Raw genomic sequence first — 11,404 nt, forward strand, 5'->3', positions numbered from 1 at the left:
CCTTAGCTTTTTTTGGTTTTGTCATTACCGAGCTAGACAAAATGTATTTCAAACACTGAGGGAAATTGTGATCTTAGTGCATTTGAGACCATCAGAATTGTCATTCTCACTGTCCTCCAATGGGAAGGAATGAGGGACTTACATCTCTCTAAGGAAGCTACAGTTTTCCTTATGGGAACCATTGTAGTAGACAATTTACACATTAAGTTACCTGAAATTAGTCATGGGCCCTTGGGGGTTATCTCTAAAGAGGAATTCTTTCAGAGAGAACTTTATGGCAGCAAATAAAGAAAATTTGTGATGCATTTGTGAGCTCTCTATCTTCACTCCTATTTAGAGAAATTTTCCCAAATTTTTAAAAGCATCTGAGAAGCCAAAAGCCCCAGGCATTTCCCATGGGGCAGGTTGAGGATTCATCCTGAGTGGGTATCTTTGGGCAGGTTACTAAGCAAAGATGTGATACTGCACCCACAGTGCCTGAGCCCTACAGGCACTAAATACCCAACTGTTGACCTGTGATTCATAAATTTGGGTTACAAAAGGAGGTTTTATCTACTTTATGTTCTTTGTCCATGGAATCCAGCTTAACTGGATTGGCTGGAATTAGAATATTTGCAAGAACATAGATAAATGGACTTCCACATAAAATTAATGGAATTTACAGTTAGGAGAAAGATTACTGAGAACATAAAGAACTTTAAAAAGAGATATTATGGAGGCAGGAGGCAATTCCTCTGGGCGCTTCTAGGTGACTGGGAGTCTCCACTCCCCCTTTCCCCCTTTCCCTTTTCCCCCTCCCTGCTTCTCTTTCCTCCCCTTCCCTTCCCCCCTCCTTTGTTCTCTTCTTCTTCCCTTGCTCCTATGGGCTCCTGATGTGGACCAAGAGTTTACCTCTAATCTCTAACCCTTTTCCCTCCTTTCCCTTAATAAAGAAAAACAAGAAAAGAAAAAAGGAACATCGTCTTATACATCAATTCCTGGTTAGGCAGGGCACATGCCTAGGTTTCAGGTTCGATCCCTGGTCAGGTATGTACAGGAGGCAACTAATCAATGTTTCTCTCTTTCTCCCTTCCTCTCTCCCTAAAAATCAATAAAAACATATCCTCAGGTGAGGATTTAAAAAAGAAAGAAAGAAATGTTACAAGAATGCCAGCATTGTACTGGAAGTTCTCGCCAGAGCAATCAGGCAAGAAAAAGATAATGAAAAACATCCATATAGGAAAGGAAAAAGTAAAACAATCACTATTCACAGATGACATGACCTGATATATGGTACAGTAGTCCCTCTCTATGTCATGGTTCACTTATCGCGGCCTCACTGTATCACAGGATTTTTAAAAATATTATATTTATTTATTGCGGATTTTTTGATATATCATGAGATTTTGTGGTACTGTTGTTAAAATTACGTAGGTTTAAGAGTGTAGAATAAATGTAAGGTTCCTACTTCACGGGGGCGGTGGTCTAGAACGTAATACCCGCCATAAGTGAGGGAATACTGTAAAAAATTTTTCTTTAAGGAAGGGAGGGAAAGGGGTTAGAGGTAAGAGAAAACTGCCAGACGAACTCAAGGGCCTGTAGGAGCAAGGGAAGGGGAAGGGGAAAGGGGAAAGGAAGAAGGGAGGGGGAGTGGAGATTCCTGGTCACTCACACAGGCCCACAGGAATCACCTGATATATGGTAAATCTTAAAGGACCCACTGAAAAACTATCAGAGCTATTTTTAAAAATTCAGCAAAGTCGCAGTATACAAGATCACACAAAAATCAGCTGTATTTCTATACACTAGTGTTAGGCATAAAAAAGCAAGCCAGTGACTCTCAAACCAGTAGGAGATAATTAACAGATGAATCATGGAAAAGGGATGAGGAAATGACATTTCGCAGCTCCTCACACATACCTGTGGGATCAAAAGAAGGAAGGTTGTTATCACCAAACACAGAGAAATGGGAAGATGTAGCTAGATAACTTTGCAAATAATTTGGAGATAGACCTATAACTAGATTACCCTTATTTAATCACACCCTGAGTTAAGTAGTTAATCTTGATAGATTGTGAACCCAGATTAACCGGTAATGGAGAAAGAGGGGAGGAGAGGGGAAGGGGAGCTAATCGCATTACTATAAAACCAGTTTTCTTTGTCTTCTTCATGTGTACATGCTCCTGACTGGGAGTGTGCCCGACTGCAGACTGGTGAGTAAACGCCTCACTTTGATGCTCAAGTCCTGTGTCCCGATGATTTATTCTGAGCGTTTCTCATAATATCCATTAAAATGGCCAAAATCACAAACACACACACACACACACACACACACACACAAAGGAAAATAGCCCTGACTGGTGTGGTTTAGTGGTTTGGGCATCGTCCCACAAATCAAATATCACTGGTTCAATACATGGTCAGGGCACATGCCTAGGTTGTGGGCCAGGTTCCCGGTTGGGTGCATGCGAGAGGCAACCAGTGGATGTTTCTATAGCACATGGATGTTTCTCTCCCTCTTTTTCCTTCCCTTCCTTTCTCTTTAAAAATAAATAAAATCTTATTAAAAAATGGATGTTGGGGATCCCCAGTCCACAGAGACCCCCTGGTGTGGTGGATGAAATGAAGACTTCCCAGGCAGCTTGTGCTAGGGGAGAGAAGGCTGGCAAATGTCTCAGAGACAAATGCCTCGATTGCCTTCCTCCAAGGTCTTTTATTGAGTGCAGTAAGCTTAAGGACATAGAGCAAGCACATAAAGCTCATCAATCAATGTTAAACAGTGCTGGTTACAGAAAACAGATATTGTTCAGGGATAACAATTGAAGGAACTTCAGACCTCCCTCAGGTCAGGGTGTGTTGGACACAAAGACTTCAGATGGCCATAAAATAGGGAGGGTAAGTTCATTTTGAGTTAAAAGTTAAAACCTCTGCTGCTGGTACAAAAAAGTGATCAAGCGAGATAAAAGAACAGGGCAAGCTTCAAAGGACATAAAGCATTTTCTCATGGCCCGATTCCTACCGGGGCCCACTGGCTATAGCATCGAGGCACATATGCACCCAGCTTTCCCGGTTTTCCGGTCAGGTCTTACAGGCTTTGTTTCTTTTGCGTGGCCTGTGCAGGGCTCAAAGTCTCGATACTTTCCCAGGAGGACCCTGACAAATGGAAAATAACTGTCAGTAAAGAAGTGGAGAAATTGGAACCCTTGTACATAGCTGATTGGAATGTAAAATGGACAGCTGTTGTGGAAAAGTTTAGTGGTTCCTCAAAAATTTAAACAAAATTACCATGTGACCCAATAATTCCACTCCTTAGTATATACCAAAAAGAACTGAAAAGTTACTCAGATACTTGTTCAAGAATGTTCCTAGTGGCACTGTTCATGACAGTCAAAAGGTGGAAACACAAATGTCCATTATTGGATGACTGGATAAATGAATGTAGTATATACCTACAATAAGATATTATTCAGCCATAAAAAGAAATGAAATACTGATACGGGATACAACATGGAGGAACCTCAAAAAACTATGCTTCGTGAACAAAGCCAGACTGAGAAGGTCATGTATTATATGGATCCCTTTATATAAAGTATCCACAATAAATCCAGGGACAGAAAGTAGATTAGTGGTTGTTAGGGGACAGGAGGAGGAGGATAGGGCATGACTACTGTGAGAACTGCTCACAATAAAAGCCAGGACACAAGCCCTGGCTGCTGTGGCTCAGTGGATTGAGCATCGGCCTGTGAGCCAAGGGTCACTGGTTCGATTCCCAGTCAGGGCACATGATTAGGTTGTACGTCAGGTCCCCAGTTAGGGGCGTGAGTGAGAGGCAACCACACAGTGATGTTTCTCTCCTTCTCTTTCTCCTTTCCCCTCTCTCTAAAAAATAAAATAAAACAAACAAATACTTAATTAAAAAAACAAAAAACAAAAAAAACCGGGACACAGGACTTGAGCAGCAAAGTGAGGCGTTTATTCACGAGTTTGCAGAGTCGGGCGCACCCTCAGCCAGGAGAATGTGCATGCAAAGTAGACAAAGAAAACTGGTTTTATACTAACACAATTAGCTCCCCCACCCTTCTCCTTCTCCCCATTTCTCCATTACTGGTTACTCCTGAGTTACAATCTAATGCAATTATCTAAATGTTCCTATTGTGAGTTGTAAATATGTTACTACTGTCAATTCCCTTCTCCCATTTTCCCTTTGTCTGGTGATGACTATCTTTCCCCCTTCAGGATGTCTCTTAAGACCCTCTAGTTACATTTGCCCTTTGTTACTAATGATTTTCTACTGGTTTGGGAGTCACCATGTCTTCATTTCTTACAATTCTCCCTGTCTTCTCTTGGGAAATGGACTACTCAAACCATTCTATTTATCCCTTCAAATCTAAGGAGGATTTCTCGACTTTCTTCCTCGTGGTTAGGATTCCCTTTGGCCTCTAGGAGGAGGAGATTATGAAAACTTGCTGGCATTTGTTTAGTTAATGCACTCTCAATTAGTCTCTGAACTACACCTCTGATGCATGGAATACAGCAACCTAAAGCTGTGAGGACGCCTGCTACCACTACGAGGGATACAAGAACTGATCAGATCATTCCTTTCCAGTTGCCAAACCAATTTTCTAACCATCCTTTTATGGAATTGTCAATACCTGAGTTTTCCGCTAGTTCATTTGCTAAGGTAGTTAGTCCCTGCAGGGCCTTAGTGATAGATCCATCAGGGGCTGTATTATTAGGGATAAAGGGGCAACACTGACCCTCGAGCATTGCACATACACCTCCCTTTTCTGCCAACATCATATCCAGTGCCATCCTGTTCTCCCAAGCCACTCAACTGGTGGCATCTAATTGTTGAGCAATTCCTTCTATAGCATTCCTAGTATAATTGATAAACCTCTGCTGGTTATAATAAATACAATTTATCCAATCAACATTTTTTTATTAATGGTCGACCACCAGAAGAGCATTGACTCAAACCCTGCTGCTATCTGATTTCTAGCTTTAAACTCATCTGGAACTCCTCTAGGGACCCCAACGGCGTCAATATAGATATGAGAATCGAAGAATCCACCAGGCGCCATTGACCTCTTTTTCGTAACAGGGGCAGTCTGGACCGGTTTGGGAAATGCTAAGGTAAATGGGATAGCCAATTGAACCAGGGCACAGGTTCCACTCCACCTGTCAGGTGGGATTTTCCAGAGACTCCTCTGCCCACAATACCACCAGACATCTGTTCTGGGGATTCGGGGGGGAATATTGTTGCCTGCCCCACTGTGAAGGTGGCTCGCGTTTCTGGTATGAGTGCATGTTAGGAGTTCTCCCACAGGGGTACCGGAATTCGCTTCCCACCTAGAAAGGCAAGAAGAGTAATTCATGGGCCCCACTGAGAATGAAGGGAGGGATTGAGTCCCATTACTCCTTATAGAGGGAAAGAGGAGAGACAAGCTTCTGCAAGTCTCATTTCCCCATGCATTCTCATCCTGGTAGACGGTGAGCATACAGGCCATTCCTGAGGGGTCAGAGTTCCAGCCTAGTGGAAATGGTACAACCTGTGCCTGGGGTCTTCCTGTGGTACAAGCATAACAGTTGCTTTTATTCATGGATTTAATGGTAAATTTGACCCGTTCTATCCAAGCATTTGTGTTCCCGTACCCAGTCTCTATCTCTTAAGGTCTGTCTGAGATTCAATACCTCAAAAACTTTTACCTTGGCTGTGTGAGAAACGCTCACAATAAAAACTGGAACACAGGACTTGAGCAGTAAAGCGAGGCCTTTATTCACGAGTCTGCAGAGCCAGGTGCACCCTCACAGCCAGGAGAATGTGCGCCCCAAGTAGACAAAGATGGCTGGTTTTATAGTCTTAGCTTCCCCACCCTAAAATTGCCCTGAAGTGATTAGCTTCCCCACCCTAAAGTGAGAGGATCAGCTCCCCCGCCCTAACGCAATTAGCTCCCCCTCCCCTCTCCTTCTTCCCCTTTTCTCCATTACTGGTTACTGAGAGTTACAATCTAACACGGTTATCTAAATGCCCCTACTGTGATTTGTAGATATGCCAGTGCTGTCAACTCCCCTCTCAGAGACCCTTTAATTACATTTGCCCTTTGTTATTGCTGATTTTGTACTGGTTTGGGAGGCACTATGTCCTTGTTTCCTACAGCTGGATTTCCGGGGTCTTTTCTGAGGTGTTTCTGAGGTCCGGCTGGGAGAAGTTAGATTTTCTAGGGAAAAAGGAGTTGTCACTAAGTGAAGACCTAGCCACCCTATTGGATCTATGCCAGATACATCAGCTCCTAGGCTATAAACTCTGGTAGCAAAATGGGGTTCCTGACTTAAGGCCTGTGGCTGGTTAAGTGTTAGAAGAAGAGGGTTGCACTGGAGAGGCTAGCAGTTTGGGGCAGAAGCTCCTTTGCTTAAAGTTATTTTAGGCAAAAAAAAAAAAAAAAAAAACCCCACCAGTTTCAAAGTGAGCCCACTGACCAACCCATACACCACCAACCCAACCACTTAGTTCAGCCAAACCATTGAGTCTCAGGAGGCAGCAATGCAGATGGGCTTCTTAAGTGAGGCCTATATGTACAGACAATCACTCAGGTAATGAGATTATAGGCTTATGTCCTATGAAAACAGGAAGAACACACATGTTAATTCACACAACACAATTCACAAACCAGTCTCTAAATTTGCAAGACTGTCTTATTGGGAAGATATCCAGTTGCAAGGCATTTGACATTCTTCTTGTCTGTAAATTAAGCATCTTTGATAATGCCACAGACCTGGTTTAACTTTCCAATGAAAACAAACTTTTAATTAAAATAAACTTTATAGACACAGTTAGCTCCACTAGTTTATAGTCTACCACTGAGCATTGTGATTTTCCTCAAATCATGATTTTTCTCCTTAAGGTTACCCTCCTTGTTATTAAAAGGACTGCATTAAGTCCAGCTTTAATTTAGCCTGTTCATTTGCATAAACACAATAAGAGCAGCAATTAATCGCATAAATCTTTTAAGTCTGCCTTGCTGGAACTCACACAAAGAACTTTCAGGTTGACCTTCAGTCTGACCTCTGGGCACATAAGCTGAGCCACACACCTGCCACCTGGCCTTGCCTGTAAAACCCATGCTTTTTACAAGTCCTTCAAGTTTTCCATTGTGCCTTAAGTTTCCTCCTAGCCATTTATCAGGGAAGTGACCATTGTTCCTTCCCTGGAAAGATTGCCATGAACCGCACAACCAACCAAGGTGTTAGGCCTTTTTCTCATGGGCTTTCATTAGCCTAGGCATGCCTCCTTCAGGCATGACATACCAGTTAAAGCCTCGGCTGAGAAAACCACCATTAGCAAGTGGTCTTATTAGTTTTATGCAAAGAAACCTAATGTCATTACTTACTCCTTCAAATAGCCAAATTCTGGAGGGATTAGGTAGGGAGAAAAATATACAGTGTGAAGGAAAATCCTTGTCCTTTTAATATTCACTAAAATTGCATTTCCATGTCTTATGCTTTCTTCTGTTCACTCTCTTACATGTGAAGTTTTAAATTTCCCCGGGAAACTTCAATTTTTTTCTTTCTTTCTTTCAGAGCATAAACAGAGCAATAATTCAAAACACAGATAGCTAGGCCCTCTGTCTCCAGTATGTCCACTGTCCTCCTAGAGAGACATGCCCTTGGCAGAGACATGCTCACTTGCCCAGGCTGGAGCACTCAGCAGCCCTGAATGACCCTTCCTGGATCCTGATTGGCAAAAGGAATTTTTGCCAACTGGTTTACAGACAACCTTTCCTAGGTCTTATTGGTCAAAAAACAGATACAGAGAATTCCACAGCAGAACAGACGAAGGTACGCTTTTATAAAATCGGAACACAAGCAGCTGAGGTTTCCTTTTCCCAGGTTTAAAACTTCTGTAACTTTCCCTTTTATTATTACAACTTTTCTTTCTTAGACCTTCTGCAACATTTACAAACTTTCTAAATACTCTTTACTTCTTTAGATTTAACCATAACATGTTTCCAATCCTTGTTCTTTTCCACACGGTGAAGGCCTAGATTTGCAGAGATATTCTGCAGCTTTTTGAAGTTCCTGCTTCTCCTCCTCTCTTCTAACGTACACTTTCTGAGCTTTCCTGAGGAGTTTTTCAATTGCTCTACCTATCTGGCCCATTCATCTACCTTCTGCAATGTCTTACAAATATCTGGTCAGTTTCTGTTACAACAGTGACTTTTAAGAGTCCCTGTCCTACTGCATTCTCTGGATTTAGACCAGAATACTTCCTCTTATGGTCCTTGAGCTTCTGTAGGAATCTGATGGAGCTGTATCTCAAATGCCTTGGAGACATTCTGTGCTTGGGGAACAGACTCCTTGATTCCCCTGATGACAAGGCTCCTAAGGTCTCTCATCTGAGCCCTATCCTCCAGCCTGTTATCCCATTCAGGGTGTACACTGGGAAGCCTTTGTTAGGCCGGGACAATTCCCTGACCAGGAGGATGTTCCACTTCCCATATCCTCATAGCAGCCTGTCTGATCACTCCCTTCTCTTCCCCACTGAAGATGTCTAGTATAGACATTAATTCCGTCCACATGTATATGCTGGGTCCAGGGAACTGATCTAATTGTTCTGTCAATCCAAAGGGGTCCTCTACCAAGCGCTTCATATTGTGCTTGAAGTTTCTAACTTCAGTGCTTGTTAAAGGAGCATTTGACATATCTAATATGTCCTGGACCCATGGAGACCTGCCTAAGGGGAAACATCAGCTGCTCTGAGAGAATGGGGAAGTTCTTTGGGTCTTGCTTACATTGTTCTAATTCCTTTCTTACTCTAGAATAAGTTCCCACCGGCGCCGTAGGTGTCATGGGGGCGGATACTGGTGGGGTATATGCTAGATGTTCCTGGCCTGTCCCATCTGTACCGTCTGTCCTGGTGCCTCTGCCCAGTTGGCCGCCAGCTAGCCAGGGCTATAAGGCAGTGGGAGACAGGACAGGGGGTCCCAGGCTTTATCTTCTTTTTCTTTTACAGGGAAGAGACCTGTGGATCTGCTGGTAGGTGGTGATCAGCAGAGAGCATATTCCCTCTCTTCCTTGAAAGCTGATGCCTGGCCCTGGCTGCTGTGGCCCAGTGGACTGAGCGTCAGCCTGGGAACCAAGTGTCGCTGGTTCGATTCCCAGTCAGGGCACACGACCAGGCTGCATGCCAGGTGCCCAACTGGGGGCACGAGAGGCAACCACACAGTGATGCTTCTCTCCCTTTCTCCCTTCCCCTCTCTCCAAAAAGAAACAAACAAACCAACAGTTAAAAAAAAAAGCTGATGCCTGACCACTCACACATAAGACCAGGGTTTGACAAACCCAACAATCATCAGACCCAAATTGAGGCCAGAAGACAGATTTCCCCTAAATGGGTTCCTTTGGCCAAAGGAGACAACAATATTTTACCATTGTCTGTTTTTCCTTACTTTTGGTCTGGGGATCCTCTCCCCAGTGCTCTAACTAATTCTCCCTAATGGACTATTGGGTGGAATGTTTGCGGGGCCTTCCTTGGCCCCACCCTTTTTAAATTCCCTAGGCCTAGAATTTCTATTTCCCATCCTCAGCTGATTCCTGTGGCTGAATCTGGTTGTGTTCTCAACCTCCTCTACCAGAGTTTTATTGAACACAGACCCCATAAGCTCAATCCCCCTATACTGGAGAATTTCTACCCACACCCTGTATACTCAACCTCCCTTACTGGAAGTTTCTTGTATACAGTCCTGTGTGCTCAACCCTCTTACAGAGACTTTGCACACAGCCCGAGACGCTTCGTCCATCTCCGGCCATTTCCCTCATGGGAGAACGGACCCAGTGGAGGGGCACTCCACACTCGCTTCATGTCTTGAGACACATCCTAGCCACACACACAATCAGCTTCCCGAGGAGGTCCAACCACCAAGGTAGTACTTAAGTCCAATTTTCTTCCCTTTGCCTGTGCACGAGGTTGCCTGGTTGCCGCGGTGTTTGCTTTTGTTTCCCCCCTGCGTCGATCTACTGCTGTCCCAACTAGAAGTCTCGGGTCCGTTTCCAGACACTGTGAGGTGGGTGGGCCCTGGGTCAAGGGAGCCACCCAAAAGTGGGCAGGACGTGTCTCCCCACCTTGGCTCAGAGCCCCTTCCCGCATACAGGCGGAAGATCCTGAGCAAGCCCCCAAATTGTGAGAAACGCTCACAATAAAAACCGGGACACAGGACTTGAGCAGCAAAGCGAGGCGTTTATTCACGAGTCTGCAGAGTCGGCGCACCCTCAGCCAGGATAATGTGAGCGCCAAGTAGACTAAGAAAACTGGTTTATAGTAATGCGATTAGCTCCTCCTCCCTAACGCGATTAGCTCCCCTTCCCCTCTCCTTCTCCGTTTCTCCATTACTGGTTACTCCGGAGTTACAACCTAACACGACTATCTAAATGCCCCTATTGTGAGTTGTAAATATGTTACTACTGTCAACTCCCTTCTCCCATTTTCCCTTTGTCTGGTGATGACTATCTTTCCCCCTTCAGGATGTCCCTTACGACCCTCTAATCACATTTGCCCTTTGTTACTAATGATTTTCTACTGGTTTGGGAGTTACTATGTTCTTGTTTCTTACACCCCCAAACTAAATTCTAATTTACCTGTATGAAGTATATGCTCACCAGATAGTGTTTTAGAGGAGGTATAGACTGTTTGACTGCAAGAAACCAATTATAGTACCTTGTTAGGCTTCAGTGTCCTTATGTAAGATGAAGGGAAAGTGGACCGATACTTTCTCAATTACCAGAGCTGTGTTAAATTAGTGCAAAGCGACACCCATGGTTTTCTTCTTCTCCCATACCTATCGAGCCCAAGGAAGCTCCTGTAAAAAATTAAAATGCTAAAAGGCTCTTTTACTCTACTTCCATTAATTCTAAAGTTCTACTTGAACCCTACAGTGCCAGAACTCTACTTCTGGTGAGCAGGGACCACTTTCAGCCAGGTTATCAGGCAGTGGAAATGATTTTTTTATAGCCCCCCAAAATCTAGTTTTGGAGTTAATACTAATGACATGTGCTCTTGAATGGGCACTTTGCTACTTACATTTAAAATATTTTATGTATTTATTTTCGAAGAGAGGGAGAAACATTCATTGGTTGACTCTCGCATGCCTCCAACAGGGGACCTGGCCCGCAACCCAGACATGTGCCCAGACTGGGAATCGAACGGTGACCTTTAGGTTCACAGGCCAGCCCTCAATCCACTGAGCCATGCTAGCCAGGGCTGCTCGTTATGTTTTCCCTTTAGTAACTGTATTAATTTCATAAAAACCAAATGAAATCACACAGGCCAGCAACATGATTAAATTGTAATTAGGCTGCCATTCCTAAAATATATTTTGCTTTGATAGCAGGGATTCCCATGTTCACTAAACCTGCTTTTAAATGAAGGTAC

This window comes from Furipterus horrens, unplaced genomic scaffold, assembly GCF_987537825.1.
Source record: "Furipterus horrens unplaced genomic scaffold, mFurHor1.1.pri manual_scaffold_10, whole genome shotgun sequence".
NCBI lineage: Eukaryota > Metazoa > Chordata > Mammalia > Chiroptera > Furipteridae > Furipterus > Furipterus horrens.